Genomic DNA, 23,582 nt, shown 5'->3' with positions numbered 1-23,582 from the left:
TTCTGGTTTTCTCTTTGGAAAAAATGCTTAGTAAGCAATTAAATGTATATTTCTTTATAGAATTTGGCTAAACCAAAATTCATATGTTATTTTATATACTATTATGAAATTTCTTTATGCTTAACATTTATAGTTACTCTATTTCTCAGTATCTTTAGACACTCGACACTTAAATGTTTAGCTAAGCTGAACAGACACAAAAATGTACTTTAAATATTTATGTTTATAGTCATGGATCCACACTATTCTTATCCTTCATTAGAGAAGCTTCTCAATTTCCCCAAATTAAACAGGTTTAGATAATGATTATATTTTTAAATTTATTATTTCATTAAAATATCATTTCATTATTTCTCCCTCATTTCTTCTCCCTCCTACTACTACCATGGTTAATATCCCCCAAATTTATGTATTCGTCTATAGAAAAGACTAACTCTCTCTCTCCAAGCAGTTGCTAATCTACTATAGCTGTTCATCTATCAATAGATTAGATGTCCCTCCTCTACAATGGGGTGTAAACGGATATTTGAATTACTCAAATCTTGCTTAGTCAGTCATGTGATTGTGATTTCATGGGTGTAGCACTCCTGTCATAGCTAAATGACACAATATTCCAGCATATATCCTGGTCCTCTTAAAGTCTTTCTTCCATGTCTTATGTGATGTTCCTTGTACTTTGAGTCTAGTAGTTTTGTTGTAAATGCAGCCCTAGATGTTGAGTATTTTTAATCAGTTGTTCTCTACATTTTGACCAGCTGTGGCTTTCTCCAATAGTCTCTTTCTGTAGAAAAAGGGGGAAGAGGAGGAAGACAATCATGGTGATGAAGAAAAAGAAGACAACGATGTTCAAGAAGATGATGTGATATTTTGTTTGAGATCTAACAAATAAAGCTTGCCTGAAGATCAGAGTTCAGACCTAAGCCGCTAGCTAGCCATAGAGGCCAGGCAGTGGTGCTACACACTTTTAATCCCAGCAATCAGGAGGCAGAGACACATCTCTGTGAGTTCAAGGCCACCCTGGGCTTCACAAGCTTGATCAATCTAAAAGAGAAACAGAGCCAGATGGTGATGGCTCACACCTTTATTCCCAGTACTTGGGAGTCAGAAACCTTTAATCCCAGCACTAAGGAGGTGGAAATAGAAATGGATATGACTGGGTAGAGGCGGAGAAAATATAAGGTTGGAAGAAACAGGAACTCAGGACATTCAGTCAGAGTATTCATAGAGACAGGATTCCCTTTTGGTCTAATGATTCAGTAGAAAGAAGAAGTAGTGCCTGGTTGCTCTGATTCTCTGATATTTCAATATTAATCCCTATATTTGACTGCCTGCTTTAATTAATTTTGTTTTTAAGACAAATTAAAATTCACACAATATCAAGAAGAAGAAAGACAAAGAAGGAGGAGGAGGAGGAGAAGAAAAAGGAAAAGAAGAAGGAGGAGGAGGAAGAGAAGGAGGAGGAGGGGAAGGAAGAAAGAGAGGAGGAGGAGTGAGCTAACTCAGTCATGGATAAACAAATGTAGTATGTATCTGCTTATATGTGGATGCTAGCTCTTAAGTCTTTGACAACCCTGCCATTATTCATATAACTACAGAGGATAGTGATGGAGTAAGGAACTGGGGAAAGGATGGAATTTACTTTAAGAGGGGAAATGGAATAGATACCTAAGGAAGGTTGGAGGAGAGGAATAATGGAATTGGTAAAAGAGAAATGGAGAAGGAAAAGGAAAGGGAGGATGTGGAGGGACCATGGGAGCAACAGCTGAAACTAAGTCATTTGAGAACTAATTAGAAAATACAATATATTAGAAGCTTCTTAATATATGTACATTTATGAAAGGAAAATAACAGGAAAGACAAAGCCCCAAGTAGACATCTCTCACCAAAAAACTGAAATCTCAACAGGAAGAATGAAATTGGCATCAGGTATGAGAGAGATTGTAGGTTAAAGGAAGGAATAAATAACACTGATAACAAAAAGTCCTATGATGTACACACACACACACACACACACACACACACACAAACGCACACACACACACACACACATGAACACACACACACATACACACACGAACACATATTTTGGAGTTACCAATAACAGGACCATAATGACTTTAATAGAAACACAAGCTATCAAATAAAAGGCTGAATGCCAGGAATAGATTATCTCATTTGGAGTTATTGTCCAAGGATTCTCCACAAAGCCCACCATAATGTTACAGAATATTTCTGGTCCTTTCTTGAACTTGATTGAAGAGACCACATATTTGAGTCATAGAACATGAGATAAGCTGGTAACAACCTGGAAGTTTTATCCCTACTGGTTAGCTTTCACAGTGGTATGCATGCCTCCAGAGGAGAAACATTATCATCAGTCTCACCCAGCCATAAACCTTGAAAGCTACAGTAAGGATTGGCCTAGAAAGATATGCTGACTTGGTCTGATAGTGACACATATACGATGGGAATAAACAATCACTTTCTAACTGGATTTAAGTCCTGCCCCACTGGACAAAGCCCTTATCTGGAAACATTGCTAGGCCAAGATTCTGTAGCTAGATAGTTTGATAGTTCATTGGCCCCAGCAGAGAATGAACTACTATTGTTATCTTGAATTTACATAGTAATACATGTACTGCTAATGATTTACTCTCATATCAATAAATTAATGCATCTGTTTTTTTCCTTTTCTTTTCATCACTTTCCATCCTGCTCCTTCCTGCTTAGATGGTGACAAACACATTAACATGCTGATACACAACTAGCTAAGTGTACAGAACATAAAAACAGAATGCTCAACCCTAAATAGTACATTTATTAAACACCTTCCCTCCAAAGGATGGGGACCATGAAGAAGCAGGCAGAAAGAATGTAAGAGAGGTAGTAGTTGAATACAAGGGAATAGTGTTTTTTAAACACAGTGGGGAACTGAACATACTAACTCACAGTGGTTATGCTAGTATTCACAAGATCTATGCAAACTTATCAGATCAAATTCAAGCATCCTCTTCTCTAGCATTTGATCTATTGATTTTTGATAGATCCTGAGAAAAGGAGTATCACTTTTCTTTAAGAGTGTGGTCCCAGGCAGGCCGGTCATGCTCCATCAGAAAGCCCCACATCTGAGCAAAGGTTGGTAGCACAATATGTGCATGATAAGTGTAATGAAAAGGACATCATGTTTGATGAGTAGAGAGGGCAGATGGAATGTGTCAGCACGTAGGGGTACATATATGATTAAAACACATTGTGTATAAACTCAAATAACTATTTAAAAAGAAAACAAATGAGGATTTCTTGTCTTACAGTATTTCAGGTCCAGGAACCTGGTACCAGCACCAGCTATGAGTGAGTGGTTCAGATCCATAGTGAGAAGGCACACTAGACAGAAGGTCACATCTGAGAATGCATGTTCAGCAGAGGGTCACATGGTGAAAATGCACATTAAGCAAAGTCATACATCTTTACCAAGTAGGGTTGAAATGTTGATGCTGCTCTACAAATAAAACAGAAATTTCATGTCCAGTGAAGAGTGTTGAATGACCAGAAGGAACTGAGAACAGTGTTGAGTCCTTTGAGCTGATGCCTGTGCAGCACTTCTGACCTTATGAATTGGTTTCATCTCTTTTATTGCTCTCATGCTTCTAGCATGTAAGTACTCCACTAGAAGACATCTCCATCCATCTGTTATCAACACACACTAAAGCTACTAGCACCTTTATCTTGACCTTCCGCCAGCCACAGCTGTAATAAATACAGTCTGTAATTTATAAATCACTGGGCAAAGATATTCTATGATAACAGAAGGAATGAACATGAAAGCAATCTAAAAGAGGCTTCTTTTGTGATATCATTGATGAACTGCTATGTGTTTCTGATATTTTAAAGAGCTGTGGCATAGACTTCCTTATATGTAGTTAAGAATATCCCTTCTCTTCTTTCCAAGTTGTTCCTTTTTGTATTTTTTAAATTTAGAAACAACCTTATTTTTTATATCTATCCCCGTTCCCTCTCCCTCCCATCCTCCCACGCACCCCACCGATCTCCTTAACCCACACCCCACCCAATACCCAAGGATACTGAGGCCTTCTATGGGGGATCATCAAAGTCTGTCACATCATTTATGAGAGGGCCTAGGCCCGCTTTCATGTATCTGGGCTGCAACAGTATCCCTCCATAGGGAATGGGCACGCAAAACCTTTTGTGCACTAGGGATAAACACTGGCTCCACTGTTAGAGGTCCTATAGACTGCTCAGGATTCCTAACTAGCACCCACATTCAAAGGTCCAATGCTGGTTCCCCAGCTTTATGACTGGGGTCCATGTTCTCTTACTAGGTTAGGTCAGCTGTTTTTGTAGATTTCTCCAGGACTGTCTTGACTGCTATTGCTCATACCCCCGACCATCTCAACAACTGGATTCCAGGATTGTGGCTCAGTGCTTAGCTGTGGCTGTCTGCTTCTGCTTCCAATCAGCTACTGGATGAAGCTCTTGGATGGCAATTAAGGTAGCCATGAATCACATTATAGGGGAAGGGCATCAAAGGTAGCCTCTCCACTATTGCCTAGATTCTTAGTTGTGGTCATCTTTGTGAATCTCTGAACATTTTACTAGTTCCAGATTTCTCTTTAAACCTATACTGGCTCCCTCTATTAAGGTATGTCTTTTCTTGCTCTCCTCTGTTCATCCCGATTGATCTTTAAATCCATCCTCTACCTCCTTAGATGGTGATAATCAGAAAATCAGGGCAGTATCTGTCTGTTTGTCTGTGTGTGTGTGTCTCTCTCTCTCTTTCTGTGTCTGTCATTTCTCCCCAATTTCCTCCCTCCCTCTAATTCTATTTTCTTCCATACTCTAGGAAAAGAATATAGAATCCTATGTTTATTTTCTACTAGTACTGAATCTTGCTGTCACATAAAGTTAAAAATATATCTTCCTTTTCTTAGAGTTAGTAAATTATTCTGTGGCAAAATGAATTTATGCTGTGAGATCTCCAATCTCTTTCTACAACTCCTGACTCTGAAGACTTTACCAGTTTCATAATTCTATTTTGTATCCTAAAAGACTGAAAATTGTATTATTCTTTCTATGTATATCTTTTATACAACTTTCTCAGTCCATATTTCAGGGAAGACATTGTCTTATGTAGACCACTAAAAGTTCATATATTTGAAAATATAGTTACAATACCATTTTTATTTATCCTTTATATTACATTATTTCTCTACAGAATATAAGTAGAATAATTCCAACACATTGTGTATATTTTTTATTTTGTTTTTCAGGTAACTTTCCTCTAAAAAATATTAAATATTTTACTTTCTCATCTGTCCTTTACTGAAAAAAAATAACCAACAACAACAAAACTAAAAAGGTATTTGTGGGAGCCCATATGACTCCATCTTGTTCCTTGATTCCATCTTGACTTAAGATTATAGAGTTCAAGTTTGTTTTCACTCCTTCAAGATCAATCAACATGCTATTGCCCTAAAGTGTACTTGCTATATGTCTTCCTTAGATAATAGGATAATTGGATAAGGGTATGACTTCTGGATGTTTCACTCCTCAATACCTAATAACAAGATGTTTACATTAAAAATAGCATTATATATATTTTGAATGTTCTTTGTGTTATGGAAAAGAAGTCTTTTGCCCTCCCCTTTGGTTTAGGTTATAAAGGGGCTTTGAAAAATAAAGGAGGCACATTCATTATTCACTGGAATGCCCTCCAGATGCTATCTTGTGTCTCTAATTTCCTTAATGTCTTTCTTCCAGCCATTTCTCAATCCATACTCCTCCTTTCATGCACAGATCAGACTAATCAGGGAGGAACCAACAGGTATTATATTACCATCAAACAGAATTCCACTAAAATAAAGCTGAGTTTATTGTTAAGAAGAAACTATTAACAAAGTTAACTCTAATGTTATAAAAGCAGTCATATACATATATGTATAATATAAACATATATATCTTAGCAAATATTAAAAACTTAATCTTAATTTTTCCCAGTTAGTTCATATTAGTAAATTGGTCCACATGTAAATGTAATGGACAGTTATCAGTAACGATTCAGTGATAAACCCCTAACCTTGATATAGATATTAACTGCCATATCTTTAAAGGTTATAAAAGCAAAAGTTTACAGTACTGCAATAAAATCCAGTGTATAAGATCAAAAACAGATATTTAGATATTGGTAGAGGAGTATAGTACATCAAGGGTAAGCTATTTAACTCTGGACAGAACATAATGTAAAAGTCTTTATGATCCCTTGAGCATACTTTGTAGTTAATGGGTATAATGAGATTTTATTTAAAAAGTGAAAATATCAGTGTATGACCTACTACCTTGTTAAAGAATTTTCCATAAACACATTAAGACAATTTCCTTAGTCATACCAATTAAAAAGTGAAGCTGTGTAAGAAATGGTTACCTTTGGACTACTTGTTTTCTAGTCAGCTGAAGTAGGACTGTTTTCCAGAAATATGAGGACACGAAAGCTCTCAATTGATTACTGTCTTTACTTAGTTATCTGGCATCTGTCAACTCACACATTCCTCTAAAACATGAGATTAAGTGCTGTGAATCCATCTATTTTCTCTTATATTTAATAATGACAATATAAGACATTGATTTAGACACTGTAAGCAAAATGCTCTTTATAAATTTGCGTTATATCCTTTAATTAAGAAAGCTTTATGAGGAACACCATTGGCACTGACAATAACTAAAGAACTTTTAAAAACTGTAGGAGCACAGTTTAATTGAATAATGACTCCTAGTCAAAAACCAAGCTGAAAATCTAGGAATTCCAGTCCAGACAGTATTATTGAACTATTAATATTTTGTCAGCTATTATTTATTATTCTTTCTTTTTCTTCCTTCCCTAGTTTCTCTCCTTCCTTCCTGCCTCCATCACTCCCTCCTTTCTTTCTCTCTCTCTTTCTCTCTCTCTCATTCTTCATGTGTGCTGTCTTGTAAAGAGGAAGACAGTGCGTTTCTCTATAACTCTATTATATTTTATTTAACTATGTATTAATTCTGTTCATTCCTTAAAGAGATGTTATCTTATTGAACCTAGAGTAAGGCTGGCAGTCATAAAGTCACAGAAATATGTTCCCCCACCACTGAGGTTATAAGCACATATGTCTCACATCCTGCTTTAATTGTAGGTGCTGAGGATTTGAATTCAGATTTTTATGCTTAAACAACAAACACTCCTACTCACTAAGTTACATGTCTAGTGTCACATAACCTGAGTTCTTAATGACGATGTTTAACTGCCTAGAAAATAGTGAATTTAAATTTGTATTACTTATCCATTTCTCATATCACCAAAGCTTTGTGTTTTTAAGATTTACTTTCATGACTTACTTTATGTGTATATGTGTACTCATGTATATATCCATGCACATGCTTTTGGATATCTAGAAGTCCAAAGGAGAGTATCGAATCCCTGGACACTGATTTATGGGCAGCTGTGGGCGGTGGTATGTGAGTGCTACCTAACAAGGATCCTCTAAAATATCAGTAATATAAGCTATGCTTATAAAACTTAGAGATTTCTTATGAAGAATTTTCTTTTATTTAATAAGCAGTTCAGTGTACCCATGCTTATCTGTAATAAGGATTATATTGGCATCATGTCCTTTAAAACACTACTTGATATACCTGCTAAGGAATGCTCTTCGAGAGACTGTAATGATTTTCTTTATATATGCCAGCATCTTCATTAAAATGTAATATATAAATATATTAATAATAATGCACAAGCAATAACTTTTATGCTGTCTGAGTAAGTTTCATTGACGCATGTTGCTTATTTTTATATCTTTGAGAAAAGTAACTCAAATATCACTTGTCTCATCAACACCATGCAAAAATTTAAATTATGAAAAAAATCATGTTATTTTATTCTTTGTAAAAAACTGAACAAAATATTCACAAAATCCCAACTGAAAATATTCTAACAGGAAAAAAAGGGACGATTGAAACGCACAGCCAAAGTGAATGGAAAGATTGAAGGATTTTTGCTGGAAATGGTGATGGTTCTTAAAATACAGTTTTTAAATAAGGTAATTTATTTATTAAAAATGAAAGAAGAATGGTAATAAATTATGTGATTAGGGAAGATCCGCATACACTGGAAAAATCTTCTAATTCATAGATTTAGAGTGACCAATATATGGGAAGCATCTTCCAAATACACAAAATAAAATTTTGTGTTTTAGATTTTGGGGGTTGGATCATGAAATCATTTAGAATTTGTTTAACATTAAGCATGGCAATAACAGCACAATTTACTGTACTATATCTTTCAAAAATTCTTACCCTTTCCTGTATTTGGTATAGTCTGCTTTTATTTTTTAAGAATTTTATGCATGAAAACATTGCATTTAGATCAAATCCATTCCCTATTTCATCCTCTCCAAGTCATCATACATCTTCTCTGCTACTAGATCCTCCCAACTTCGTGTATTTGTGTTTGTTTCTTTAAAACACTGAATCAACTCAATGATGCCAGTGTGTGTTCAGAAGTTGTGGTGTGTCATAAAGCAAGACTAACGCTCCAACACTTGCATTCTGGAAGAATACCTATTCTCTCCCCTTTTCTCAGAAAACTAACAATTGCCAATAACTCCTCAGCTAGCGGTGGGACAACCTGATCATCGCCCCTCTTCTTTCCGTGATGCTGTCTGGCTTGATCTTACTCAGGACTTATGCATATTGTCACAGCATATACGATTTCATATGTACAAAGGTCCTTTTGTGTCTACAAACATTATTTTGTTGTATTTGTCCATCACCTTTGGCTTCTACACTTTCTCTCCTGTCTTCCAAGATGCCATATAAGTCTTGGGAAAAGAGACATGCGGAAAAATTTGAGGAGTATTAGTATTAGAGGAGGCATCATGTGAACAAGGGGAGACAAGATCATGATGGAGAAAATCACAGACAGTTGAACCATGCTAGTGGGAGCTCAGGGACTATGGACTGACAGCTGGGGAACCTGGACGGGAGTGAACTAGACCCTCTGAATGTGGGTGAGAGTTATGTGGCTTGATCTGTTGGGGGATTTTCTGGCAGTGGCATAAGGACCTATCCCAGTGCATGGGCTGGCTTTTCGAAGGTCAATTTATAAATTGGGATAACTTGCTCAACCTTGATACATGGCAGAGGGGTTTGGTCCTGCCTCAACTTGGTATGCCTGGCATTTTTGACTTCCCAAGGGAGGCTTTGTGACTCTCAGGAGTGGATGGTGGGTTGAAAGGGAGTGATGTAGGAAGGACAGAGAGAAGTAGAGGGAGGGAGAACTTGAGTTGGTATGCAAAATGAAAAACAATTTAAGTAAAGAGATGTGGTGTAGATATCCTAATTAGGGCTGAGAAATGTAACATATATTCTTCCCTCCAGCTGTATGGGTCCCATTGCTGCTTTAGCCCACAAATAACACAAAAGACAATATATTAATTATGAAGCTGTTGGCCATTTGTTATGGTTTCTTAATGGCTAGCTCTGACTTAATTATTAACCCATAATTACCAATATTTATTTCTATAATGACGTATCTTTCCTAGAACGCCAGACTTGCCTTCTCTCCTCCAGAGATCACATGGCAATGACTCTCTTCACTACATTTCGCAGAATCCTCCTAGACTCCTAGTCCTACCTATCTTGTTTCCTTAATCGCCAACGGTGATTTATTTACATATACACAGAAGGACTTCCCCCATCAGAGCACACCACAGTTTCTTATTCTATGCCCTTTGATGAGTTATGGATCTATGTATTACTCACCATCAACTAAAGAGGCTTCTTTAATCAGGACTGAGATATATACAGATTTATGACTTATAATAATGTCAATAAGAGTCAATTTAATACTAGGTGTGTTTAGAAAAATAATGGAGCTATTCTAGGCCCTGTGATATGTCTAGCCACAGGTTTTTATCAATGGTGCCAGCTATGGGTTTTATCTTTGGAAAGTTATTGGTTATTCCCACAATATTCAAGCCATTATTCTACCTATGGACACCCTTTGCCTGATGGTCTTTGTCTTAGTTCAGTATGTTCACTGATGGGTAAGACTGATGATTATTCTCCCCCTATGGTAGCATACATATCACCTTTACGTCTGGTGAAAGCTATCCTATAGAGACAAAGGTTCACCATTAGGATCACTATGACTTACCAATGTTACATAATTTGAGTATGTGGAGCTTTCAGCAGTAGGGTCTCACTATCAAGGTCTGGAGGATAAAGAACAATGACCACACCATGTGGTATTTGGTGGTCTATAGAACCACTCTGACCAACTTCCAAAGGGGCAACCCATTTCTGGACTTTGCATTTATTTGTTAATCTGTGGTAGTTGGAAGAGGCATTGCCCTACCACATTATACTTCACATAATTTGAACTCTTTATTTATGTATTTATACATTTTAGGGTACTGTACAGTGGTAACTTTCTGCATGACTTTCTCAAACATTTTCAGTTTTAGTTATTTCTCTCCACATTCCTTCCTTTGTCCTGTCCTCACCCAGCCTAAACTTCCTGCTCCATTATTCACCATCCCACCTTCATTCATATAGGCCCAGATATTGTAAACCCCTTCCTGTTCTGGAGAATACCCTGTGTGATATCTATACTTGACTCCGGAGGAAACCAGAATACCTACTTTCTAACATCCATTTTAATCCAGGGTTCCAAAATATGACCTAGGCTCTTCAAAGCAATCTGAAAAACAGACGTTTTAAGAGGCATTTTGAAGAAGCTGAATAAGAAGAATGCCATTGGAATCTACTTTAAAAAAGATGGTAGCATCTTCCAGGAAGTTGGAATGGAAATTTCTTCAACTTAGACAAGCTGCTACTGCAGTGGTATCTGTGAGGTATTTACAGGACAGATTAACAAGGCAAGTATGAGGAAAGGATATTGGCAAGGCTTGGAATGTTTTCCTGGCTGTATGAGCTTTGGTCTGAGCAGGTAACATACCTAATGGGAAAGCTCTTTAATACACAATAATAGTTTTTAGGCTACTTTAAGATATTTATTAGTACTTATTTTGAAATTACTATCCTTAAAACAAGGCCAAAAAGTCCACTGGAATATGAATTGGTTAATTTTATTGTTGAGTTACTGAATATATCATAAGTTATACTCACCATAGAGACTCTGTTTGGTTAGGAAAAAGAAAATTTGCCTATTTTGCATCGCCAAATTTATCTTCTTTAATTATAGCCCTCAAGTGTTGTTACAGAATATTTCACATGATAGTAATTGCATTGGCAGGACAGTTAAATTCAATAACTATTAATCCTTAACTGTGTATTTAGTAATTATTATGTTGGACATCTAGACTAAAGTGATAAATTACACAGTCTCTATCCCCTAAGAACCTGTGATCCAGAAAGACCATGTTTTAAATACAATAACTTTTAGTAATTTTTTCTAGGATCCTTAAATTAGATATTAAAATAGTTCAAAATTTAAAAATTAATAAAGAACTAAAACTTTTTTATTTCTATCCATTTTTTCTTTTTTATTATTTTAATTTTAAATAGCTTGTTTTACTTGTCAATCCCAGTTCCCTCTCCCTCTCCTCCTTCCGCACCCCCACCATCTCCCCACCCTCCCACCCTATTGCCATTTCCTTCCACATAGGGGATACCTAGAGCCTGTCATTTCACTCAAGGCAGGGTTCAGGCACTCCCCTAAGAGTCCAGGCTGAGAGAGCATCTGTTTGTATGCCAGGGATAAGGAACTAAAACTTTTGATAAATAATATAGACAGAAATTTCAAAATTCATGCCAGAAGTATAGTTTTATCTAATTAATAGTTCTGCCATTGTGCATATTTAATGAAAATATTTCCCAAATCATAGTGTGAATATAAAGTACTAGCATATTATCAGAAGGTTAATAAATAGAAATAATGCTTAATCTAGAACCTTGTCCTTTTGACATGTAGTTTCAGACACATGAATTAAAAGTAAGGAAACTGTCACATTATGGACTGGCAAGATGACTCAGCTGTTAAGTGAACACACTGTTTTTGTAAAGATTAAGAGCTGGGTTCCCAATGTTCATGTCTGACATCTTGCAATAGGCTGTAACTCTAGTTCTAAAGGGATACAACACCCATTTTGGTCTGCTCATTAGGCACCTGTATTCATGAATGTCCACATTACCACAAACAAGCACATATATATGATAAAAAACAAAGCCAATATTAAGAAAAAAGTAAATGATCATATTAAAACAGAGTATCTTGTGTAAAGCCATTAATTGCAGATTATTTTTATCATCAATTTTTATTATTTCTAGTGATCTCTGATCATCATCTTTAGATACTATTGCTCTTAAATATTGCACGAGAATTGTTCATACATCCATGCCACTGTGCCAAAAACACAACCTTGAATCAAAGAATATAGTCAATTCTTGAAGGACATAGGAGGCAGTGAGATGGGACAGGAAGAGAGGAGGAGTAGTTACAGGAATTTTCCTCTGCTGATGGTTCAGGAAAAATGTGGATAGGGTCATCCAATCACTCATCCTTCCTTGGATTTTTTTCAGGTCTTTATCTCAATTTCTGACTCTTGAGTTTTTATGATCCTAGAACAAATTAGGCAAACGTTACATCTGGTAGCCTCCCCTAAACTCGTTTTTATTTCTTTTCAAAGTTGGATTAACACATGAATTTGATGACATACTTCCTCTGTGGTTGAGGTTATTTCTGAAGAGATGGCTCATTGAAAAGCAATTTCTTTGGCCCTGATATTTTTATGCATCCCGGATAGGAAAGCCTTTGCCAAGAGTACATCGTTGTGGATTTTTAATTAGCTCCAAATAGCTACTGAAACATGCAAAATAACATATAAATTTATAGTTTGAGAAACATTAAATTATTTTAATTTGGATTAACTTGCTTTATGATTTTCAAGCACAAAATTAACCAGGTATAATTATTTTTGGCTTCTTGTACTGAAACCCATTTTCTATGAAAAACTTACTTGTGTGATTTAGCTTATAGGATGTTTCCTGGGTAGCACTTCAGAGAGGGCAACTTATTGAGGCACAATCTCCTCTCATATGGAACCAGACATTCGCCATGCATTTGTAAACAGCATTATTGAAATGTATCAAACTCTTCTATTGCCTTAAGGGCTACGCATCTGTTGCTTCACTAATACATACAGCTGTCTCCACTTTATTTAGTAGATGAGTAAATCATAACTTAAAAATAACTATAATGCATAAACAGAATGTACCACAGATATTCTAAGACAATGGTTCTCAACTTTCCTAATGCTGTGACCCTTTAATACAATTCCTCATGATGTGGTAACCCCAGGCATAAATTATATTGTTGCTACTTCATCACTGTGATTTTGGTACTGTTATGAATTGTAATTAAATATCTGAACTGAGACTCCTGTTGGGGTCAGGACACACTGGTTGAGAACTACTGACTGAGGTAGCATTGTACACACCAGCTTGTGGTCTCTGAGATGTCATCTCTTAAAAAGGAGACAGAAAGAACTGAATTTAGATGAATAGAGTTTCTCTTCCCGTACATTGCTGCTGATTTGGAATAAATGCTTTGAATTGCTGTGAGTGTCAGGATTGTTTGTTATTTGATTTTGCTTTGGTTCTGACCTGCAAATTAAATTAAAAGAGTTTAGGCTTATGGTAAGTCTCAAGGATTCAATGCAGTGTGGGATATTTTGTAATCTACATGGAGTCATACAACATGAGTATACAGTAAATGGGATCTCATATGAGTCTAGTCCTCTATTATCTCTAGAGAAATTATTCTTTTCACAAATGAATGATAAGAAAGTAAGTACTGGCAGCGCTGCACATTCTAGGGACAGTCGTATGTGCTTCTACTGCAGTTATGTGGAAGCAGGAATGATAGCTTTTGAAGATTTAAATTAGTGGAGCAAAACATTTACAATTCATATTTCTTACTCCCAAACACAGGTTTGATATATGACTAAGTGACACTATAATTGAAAATTTAAGAATTTAAAGAAATTGGAATCATTTTGGAACTTCTCTAGAAAATATGCTGTGAATTCATTTAGTGAATTATCTATAAGGCTCTTTTTTCAAATTTCAATTTTTACAATAATAATAATGTGTGTGATTGCTAAACATGCCTATTACATTTTTTAAAGATATGCTGGAACATCCCATTGGTTAAAATGTCTGGAGATTAGTGGACTAACTCTTGTGCATACAGAGGGACACTGCGACCAATACAAGAGACTGAATCAGGGCTGGGTATCCAGCTCCTGACTCCACTGAGCACAAGAAGCACAGACCCTTGAGTCACCTTATCTGTTGCCACTTCAATGCATCTGGAGTTAGAAGATGAAGGTTAAAGCCTTGATCTCTTACAGTCTTTGTTGACCTTGAAAAATTGATTTTTAAAAACTTCCTTAAGTATATTTACATCTGTTTATTGGTGGTTTAAATTGCTTACATTTATTGTCGTTGTGATGATGTAAGAGGTGTGGACTATAAAATCTGAAGTGTAGGTAATTACTATATCTGGTTAAAAAATGAGTCATCCGGGAAGAAGCCAGATGGCCATGGATGTCCCAGATGTGATATTAAAGAAAGCCATAATTGAAAAAGAAAATATTGATTTTTCCCCATCACTTTTTTGTGATGTTTATGTACTTAATATATCAAGGCCCATTTTATAAACTACATTTATTTTGTTTTAAATTTTTGAGAACAATGACAAATCAGTTGCTTTTTTCCAAATAATTTACAGTGTATGCTCTTTCTGTCTAGATTGAAAATACCATCACAATTATATTTTTGGTTGTGAGCTTTTAATGGCTGAGCCATCTCTCCAGTCCATGGGGGTAGGGGAGAGGGGGTTAAAAGAAAGAGAAGGGGAGAAGAGGAGGGAAGAGGAGGACAGGAGAGAGCATGAAGATCGTGTCAGGGAAGAATAGAGAACAAGAAAAGAGATACAATAATAGAGGGAGCCATTATAGGTTTAAAGAGAAATCTGACGCTAGGGAAATGTTCAGAGATCTACAAGGTTGACCCCAACTAACAATCTAAGAAATAGTTGAGAGGCCATCTTAAATGCCCTTCCGTGATTATGAGATGGATGTCTACCTTCCTAGAGCCTTCATTCAGTAGCTGATGAAAGCAGAAACAAACACCCACAGTTAAATACCGGAATCCAGTTGCAGAAAAGAAAAAGTGATGAGCAAAGGAGTAGAGACCAGGTTGGAGAAACCCACAGAAACAGCTGACCTGAACAAGGGGTTGCTCATGGACCCTAGATTGATAGCAGGGAAACCAGCATAGGACTGTTCCAGACCCCCTGAACAAGCATGTCAGTTGGGAGGTCTGGTTAATCTATGGGGCCTCTGGTAGTGGATCAATATGTATCCCTAGTACACAAACAGATATTGGGATACTCTCTTAGCCTAGACACTCAGTGGGAACAGGTCTGGGCCCTGCTCCAAATGATATGACAGACTTTGAAGATGCCCCATGGAAGGCCTCACCCTCTCTGGGAAGCAGAAAGGGCATGGGATAGGGGGTTGCTGGGAGGCAGGGGAGTAGGGGAGGGAGAGGGAACTGAGATTGACACGTAAAAGAAGCTTGTTTCTAGTTTAAATTTAAAAAATGGGTAAAAAAGAAAATAACTATCCCTTTGATATATCACTGTAGTATTTTCCCATAGGATGAGGCCCATTGCTTATTTTTTTCTAAATTGTAGTTTAAAATATTCATTTACTTGCCACTATGCTTAATATTTTGTAAATATCTGCCAGTGTTGTATACTTAGTATCCTATCACTAGATTACCCTATGTTATATTGAGGCAGTTGAAGGCTACCAATGACCTAAATTTGCTTTCAAGTGGTATTTAGTATACATAGTTGCTGAGAGAAAACTTGGTAACTGGAATCAGAATTGTGGAACTAGGTGTTGGAAAGACCTTCCAATCCAATTTGCTTTTTATTGGGCCTGCGAACCTAGGGCCTATTGGTTCTAAGTATTATATGCTAAGTGATAACTTAATATAACCTGAGTCAACTTTATACCCTCAACATTCTTAATTGCCCATGCCATCCATGCCACCCACTCCCACCCATGCCACCCAGGCCACCCAAGCCACCCATGCCATCCATGCCATCCAATCCCACCCATGCCACCCATCCTACCCATGCCATCCATGCCACCCATGCCATCCATGCCACCCAATCCTACCCATGCCATCCATGCCATCCATGCCACCCATGCCATCCATGCCACCCATGTCATCCATGCCACCCTACCATCCATGCCATCCATGCCATCCATGCCATCCATGCCACCCATACCATCCATGCCATCCATGCCACCCATACCATCCATGCCACCCATGCCACCCATACCATCCATGCCACCCATGCCACCCATGCTTCCCATCGACCTCTGCCACCATAAGCTGACTTGCATGTAGTTGCCTAGGATACCAAACTAAGTTTTTCATTTTTGTAAAGAAAGTGCTTATGTCCACTCAGCCACCTCCCCAACCCTAGAAAATGAGATTTATAGAACAAGAGTTGACTGATCTCTTTTCCACCATGTACAAGGAGAAAACATAGAACCGTGGATAGATGAGAAGACACAGAAGGAACACTAATATACCCTTCTCACATAGTAGATCTGATATCATCTTGGTAACACATTTCAGCCTCTAAACTTTGAGAAATAGTTTGTTAAGTCACCATGTTCTCATTAAGACTAAGAACAGAAAAATAACCTAAATTTCTATATATTCTCCATACTCAGAACAAACCTCACATTCTAGGTGATAGACTTTTGGTTTTCTCACTGAATATGTGTCTAAATTAAATGTCTGCTATTGTCAAGATGAATAATGAAAACCAATAAAGTAAAACTAATTAGTAGCAATACCATGGAATGAAATGACATCCTAAACAATTCCTAATCTATAGGAAGTGTGAAGCATTATGGACCCTATCCCATTCATGATGAGATGTTGGCCAGTCTGTTCTTGTACAGATCTTGTCAGATAACCACAATTACAGTGAGTTCATGAGTGAAACAACTCTGACATATCCAGAAGACATATCTAATGCCTATATCCCCACCCTAGGTCATAATTTATTACTGTCCAGTTTAAAATATTTCATGTTAGCTTGTTTCTTGAATGAAATGTTAGCTCCAATGTATTATAATTGTTTTTCATATATAATTTCAGAGTCTAACTTAGCTACTAATTGCATGTTTTTTTTCCTCCAAGGGAAACAGGTGGTGAAATAAAATTAAGTATGCTATGTGTCAAATTCCATCTCAGTGGCACTCACACACATCATTGTGATAGAGCTTTCAGACTGAATGTATTTCACTGGCTTCAGACATATTTGTGGGTGCTGAGGGGTACAGTGGGTCCATTCTGGAAAGAAGCTAAATATTCAGGTCAGAGTGGAGTCATTGTATTATTCAAAGAGAAGCTACAAGTGTAACAAGAGTGCAATTCCCCTCCAGTGATGCTGGAAAAACATCATAAAATAACCCAACACAACTCTTTCTCTAAATTTAGAAGGAGGATTTGTCAGCTCAATGTAAGGAGAGAAATGTGTGAATGTGGAATCTGCTAATGATTTAATTAATTTTTGGCCAAAAGTATACATATTTAGTCCAATGTTTCCCTTTCAAAATATGACACTTGTTTCTTATCTCCATAGATTTCTTTTCAAGACATTTGCCTCTTTAGGAAACTCCATTTACTGATACTATCATGACTGAGCACCAGGTAAGAGTTCTGTTGCAAGACTAGGGTGTTGGATCAGTCAGGGGAGAGTCTCTGAGCTTTTCTAACATGCATAAAGCCTAGGATCAGCTTCCAACACCAAATACACAGTGTGCTGACATACTTTTCTGAACTCCAATCATTACTGCTGTAGGAGCAAGAGGGTGAGGAATTCAAAGTCATTTTGGCTACTTAGTAAAGTTGATACTAACCTGGATTTTTACTTATGAAATATTTTTTCAAAAAAGTGTGTGTGTGTGTGTATTACATTGCTTTGAGTGATGTTAAAATATTTATCTTTACAATTCCTGAACATCTTTGCTCCTATGCTTTCTCAGTCTCTCCTGCTGTGCCAAATGTACATTTTAATTTTTGTCTAAATGTGCTGCCTTGCAAGTAGCTGGACCACAGTGACAATCACCCAAAGGAACCCCATATGCTCACTTTTCTTGTTAGCACTTATAATATCAAGAAATAAAATGTGGTTATATTCTCCAAACCTCTGCTCTTTTGAAAGATTGTCTTATTGCAAGAGTAAAGGCAGAATTTCTACTTAAACATCTATTTCTCAAATGTGTCTTTGAATTAAATTTTTTCTACTATCAAAGATTTGAAAAGCAAAACTACTATGTAGAGATAGTACCTTTCAAGAACTATCTTCAGCAAATTTGAAAAAAAACATTTCTCTATCCATTAATATGTAGGTGTTTGTGGGTGTTTTGTTAAGACTGTGAATTAAGGTTATTAGATGTTATTCATATTTTTCTTTGGTCAATTGGGAAAAAGTAATTAAAAAATTCAAAACTCAGTGGTGATTCATTACATTAATTCTGTCATAGCATCTGTGAATTAAATAAATTATTATGATATGAATTATATTTCTCTTCTGAGACTCAAAAGTATGTTTTTGCAAGGGCCATCACATGCTAATGCACTAAAACATATTTTGAGTAATAAAACAGTGTTTTTCCTCTTCAAATTTCGATTTTAATTATTAGATGTGGAGAATTACATTTTAAAAATTTAATAATTTAATACATTCTGCTTACTATTAGTTATAGCAAAACATGCTGAATTAATTTAATAACAATAGATGGGCATTCCCTATCATATACAAGATTAGACAATATATCAAACTATACAGTAGTATGTGCCCTAGGAAATACGTCAGTTCACATATAAAGATGTAACTTCAACTTATAAACTGTTTTAAACACTAACAGGGGTGTAAATTTTCCTGGATAAAAATTAATGTGTTGAAGAAAGATCTACACAGGATTGATATGTGCTCTGGAGATAATCACGTCTACATAGAATCTCCAGCCTTTCTAGGCTCTCATTTCATCACTTGTCAAATGGATTAAACTCTGTGATTTGCCAAATAAAAAGGAGAGGTGGGCAGAAGGAGGAGTAAGAGAGGGAATAGAGACAGAGGGGTTGATTTTGCACTGGGACAACACACTAAAACACTTACATCTCTAATTCAGGAGAATTCATAGTCTTAGAGTTCTTTCAAAAACCATGAATCTGAAATATAATGTCATTTATTTTGAAAACACAAAGGTTCTAGTTACAGCGTGAACCTATTGTTGTGAAAACATAGTAGATTTGAGAGTATTAAGATCTGCAAAGGTGACCTTGAACATAATCAAAGAGGTCATTAACTAGTCTAGGGGAGGAGGGTACAAACTGGTGAACAAGAAAGGTAATTAGTAATTATGGAGATCATGTTGAAACAGAAACAAGAAAATAAAATAAGTCATAATGTAAAGGTAATACCATAGTACAAACTCTCTGTATCCAAAAAAGGTATCATGCCATCTCTTTTGGGAGTATTATTTCTTTTTTCCTTGTAGAGCACTCATGTGTTCCACTAAGTTAGTAATACAATAATAAAATAATAATTCTTTAATGTAGGCACAGTGTTAGAACCGTGTTCATTGGGTCCATAGATTTGGATATGTGATGTTTTTACTTAATTCTAAAACAATTTTAAATTCTTTCTTAATTACAGTTGTGACTCCTATTTCATTCAGGGGTAAGTTGCTCAGTTTCTTTTAGCTTGTAAGATTTCTATTGTTTCTGTGGTTGATGATATCCACCTTTTGTCCATGGTGGTCAGATACTATGAGTTAGCACAGGTTCATAAAGATAAGTATGGCATATAGTCACTTATACATGTTAAGTCTTTCATGAGTAAGTTAAAAATCTATATAACAACAGAGATGAGATATAGAGTAAGGGGATGGTGTGGGAATATCCCTAGGAAGGGGAAATAGGATAGATACCTATGGATTAACAAGGAATAGAACTGAAACAGGGTAATCAAACAAAGGAGAGGGAAGAGGAAGTCAAGGGAGAATACACAGGGATTTACAGATAAAGATTTACAGATAAAGATATCTGAAAAATTGTCAGGAAACCCAATACATCCTAAATTATACACATATATATGATGATCTAATGAAAATGCCAATTATTGAGAGATGGAACTCCAACTGGATATCTTTCATCATCCAATGAAGCCTCCAGTTGCAGGAATGTGTTACATTTAATCTAGTTGTTGGTGAAAGAGCTTCCAGGGAAATCCCTATACAACCAATGCTATTGCCATAACAAAATGTTTATTGTTGCTCTTCATGAACTGATAGTAGGGAACAACTGTTGAAGACAACATCTGCAAATCTCAGTGAAAACAGAGAAGTTGTGCTGGTGCCTACGTAGAACCTTGATCCTTAAAAAATAGTATTGATATTACTGGAAGAAGGAGAAAGGTAAACACCAACCAAACTACAAATTCTTTTTATCTGCAATGATGTCCTGCTTTTGAGACACACTAGGACAATAGTGGTCCAAAGCTTCTTAGCGTAACCGACCACTATCTCATTTAATTGAGATTGAACCCACTCATCATACTGCTCTAGAGGCAAGGATCTGAGACCCAGTAGGCCTGGGACCTAGAGGAAAGCCAAGTAATACTACTATTAGACTGAAAGTCTGTCGCAACGAAATGGCCCCTATTTACATTCTGCTGCTATTAGTGCCTTGCTCAGGTTATCATCAGGAAGATTCCTCCTGCAATAAATGGAATTAAATCCAGAGAATCACAGATATCTAGTATGGAAAAGATGAGAGACCCTAAATGGGATGTCTCCTTCAATGGCTCCCAACCCAAGGACTCAGGGAACCCTGCATGTGAGAATGCAGAAAGATTGTAAGAGCCAGAGAGGGTTGTGGACACCTAGTAAACATCATTTTCTGAACACAACAGGGTTAACACACATATAAACTCATAAGAGACTGTGGCAGCATGAACAGAGCCTGCATGGGTATAAGAAAGATGGGATTCCAGTGTGAGAGGGCAAGTAGACACAAGCATTCATTGTTGTAATTTAAGAAAAGCAGCACGTGAGAGAAAGATGCCATGAGATAGAGTTCAAGCAGACGGGATTTTATTAGGGAAAGAGATCATAAAAAGGGGGAAGAGGAGGGAGGAGACCTAACTCTGGAGATAGGAGCAGCAGGAGGAAGAAGAGAAGAAAGATGGGTAGAGAGTGAGGGACAGGGAGAGGGAGCAGAACAGAAAGAGGGAGAGAAAGAAAGAGTGAAGGATGAGAGGTGGGCAGGGCCTTTTAAAATGGGAACATAGTGAATATGCACAGGTGGTGCTCTTAGTGGCTGCAGCTGAGGATGCATCCTGTCAGAACCCGAAGGATAGGCCAGCTATTCACAAATAAAAAATTAGTTCTTTCCAACAGAGTCTTACTGGGAAAACCACTGTTACATGGTAGCAGATGCCAACACAAAGATGAGGTTTCAGATGGTAGTATAATATAAGTGGAGAAGATCTCAGAGGAGTTTGGTGAGGAGAAACTATGCTCAGAATATATTGTATGAAAAAAATCCATTTTCAATAAAAGAAAAAGAAAAGTATCAGTCTGCCATAGAGAACTAAATATAGCTTAGAAAGTCAAATATTTTTATAACTTTTTCAGAGAAAATTACAGGGCTCATAGTTTATGCTATTGACAGGTTTATTTCATTTATCTTTGCAAAATCAGGAGTGATTAATTTCAACAAATTGTTTCTAGGAATCAATACATTCAGTTAAATACTAATATATTACTACATTATTATGAAGTGTTATTTTTTCAATTGAAATTAAAATTGTAACCTCTGATCATCAGTTAAGATGAAAGAGCTTTAACATAGTTCATTAAAACAGAGTCCTTAAAAGTCAAGTACCTGGTCATAGACACATAGTGTGAGATTCTAATGAAATAATCTTTCTGTCTACAACTTTGGTACCACAGAACCAAAAATAATGAGTATTATTCCTTTGATTCTTCAGTAAAATCTGTCTCTTTTTTGCATGGCAAATTTATTTTCTGCTAGATGCATCATTTGTCTAGAAGAAAAACTGCATTCTCAAATATTTGAATTATACAAAATATTGTGAATTTATTTGAAATTGAGCTAGCTGTGTCCAGTAGGCTGCTACTTCAGGCACATTTTGTGTATTCTGACCAAGGAAGTTAGGGTGGAATTTGGTACTCTAGAGATTTTAAGTGCTTCCTGTGGCCAGAAACAGTGGCCACAATGGTTACCCAGACTGAAACAAACTGCTCATCTTCCCAAATGCTAGATCTCTCACTCATTTAGCCCTGCTTTATATTGAGAAATGTTCTGTATACTGTAGCTAAGGTAATGAATACATTAAACAAAAACTCTTCTCTTTGTGAAACAGAAAGGTAGAGAAGAAAAAAAATATTATAAAAACAAGTCCATATAATTCTTTTAAATGTAGTTTGGACAATGTAAGAATGTTAAATAATTGATTTTTTACTTTAATTGCCAGATATTACCATAAATTATTTGATTGGCCAACTGTAATGCTCTGTGTGAATTATGGCATAAAGCAATTTATAGTACTATGTTCATGGATCCCTTATTTGTTCACTGTTGCACAGAACCATTTAGGGTTCTCCATAATTTTTTGTCTTAAATTTTGTATTATTTTTATCTTAAAAAACGTATTTTTCATTTTACATACCAACCCTACTTCTCCCACCTTCCCTTTAACCCCCATCATCTCCCACCCTTCCCACCCCTCCTTGGAGAGTCAACTGTTGGGCATACCAAGTTGAGGCAGAAACATGCCCCTCCAATCTGTATCAAGTCTGAGCAAGGTATCCCACCACAGGAAGGAGGCTCCAAAAAAGGCACTTCATGCTCCTGGGATATGTCCTGGTGCCACTGCCAGAACCCCTACTCCAACATGTCAAATCACATAATTATCACCCATATTCAGAGAGTCTAGTTGGGACCCATCCGGGTTACCCAGCTGTTAGTCCATAGTCCATGAGATCACACTAATTTGGGTCAACTGTGTCTGTGGTTTTCCTCAGAATGTTCTTGACCCACCGATCCTGTTCATACAATCTCTCTTCCCTCTCTTCATCCTAACTCAACTTCCACACAGTACTTGGCTGTGAGTTAATGCATCTGCTTCTATCAGTTAGTGAATGTAAGTTAGATGATGACAGTTAGTCATCACTAATTCAATAAAAGGGGAAGACTCATTTAGACATCCTCTCCATTAATTCTAGGAGTCCTAGGGAATCATCCTTGTGGATTATTGAGAATTTCCCTAGCACCGGGTTTCTTCCTAATCCCAAAATGGCTCCCTCTATCAAGATATACATTTCTTTACTCTCCCCTTCTGAAACCTCTCCCAACTTGGTCTTCTTAATCTGTCATGTTCCCATTCC

At 36.6% G+C, this 23,582-nt stretch overlaps 1 long non-coding RNA gene across 2 annotated transcripts in view; it reads right to left on the bottom strand.

The window, feature by feature from the left end:
- The window catches only part of LOC121132901, a 138,090-nt gene that overhangs the window by 75,577 nt on the left and 38,931 nt on the right, over positions 1–23,582 (bottom strand). The window contains exons 3-4 of one of the 2 annotated variants that reach the window (XR_005869603.1): positions 12,723–12,865; positions 12,344–12,624 (exon numbers count right to left, since the gene is read on the bottom strand). The exons of the other annotated variant lie outside the window; for it this stretch is intronic. This is a non-coding gene — a long non-coding RNA (uncharacterized LOC121132901). Of the gene's footprint in view, positions 1–12,343; positions 12,625–12,722; positions 12,866–23,582 lie in introns of those variants that run through there. 2 annotated transcript variants of the gene reach the window in all.

This window comes from Mesocricetus auratus, unplaced genomic scaffold, assembly GCF_017639785.1.
Source record: "Mesocricetus auratus isolate SY011 unplaced genomic scaffold, BCM_Maur_2.0 Super-Scaffold_100018, whole genome shotgun sequence".
In the NCBI taxonomy this organism is placed as follows: Eukaryota; Metazoa; Chordata; class Mammalia; order Rodentia; family Cricetidae; genus Mesocricetus; species Mesocricetus auratus.
This window is presented reverse-complemented; position numbering and strand designations above follow the sequence as displayed.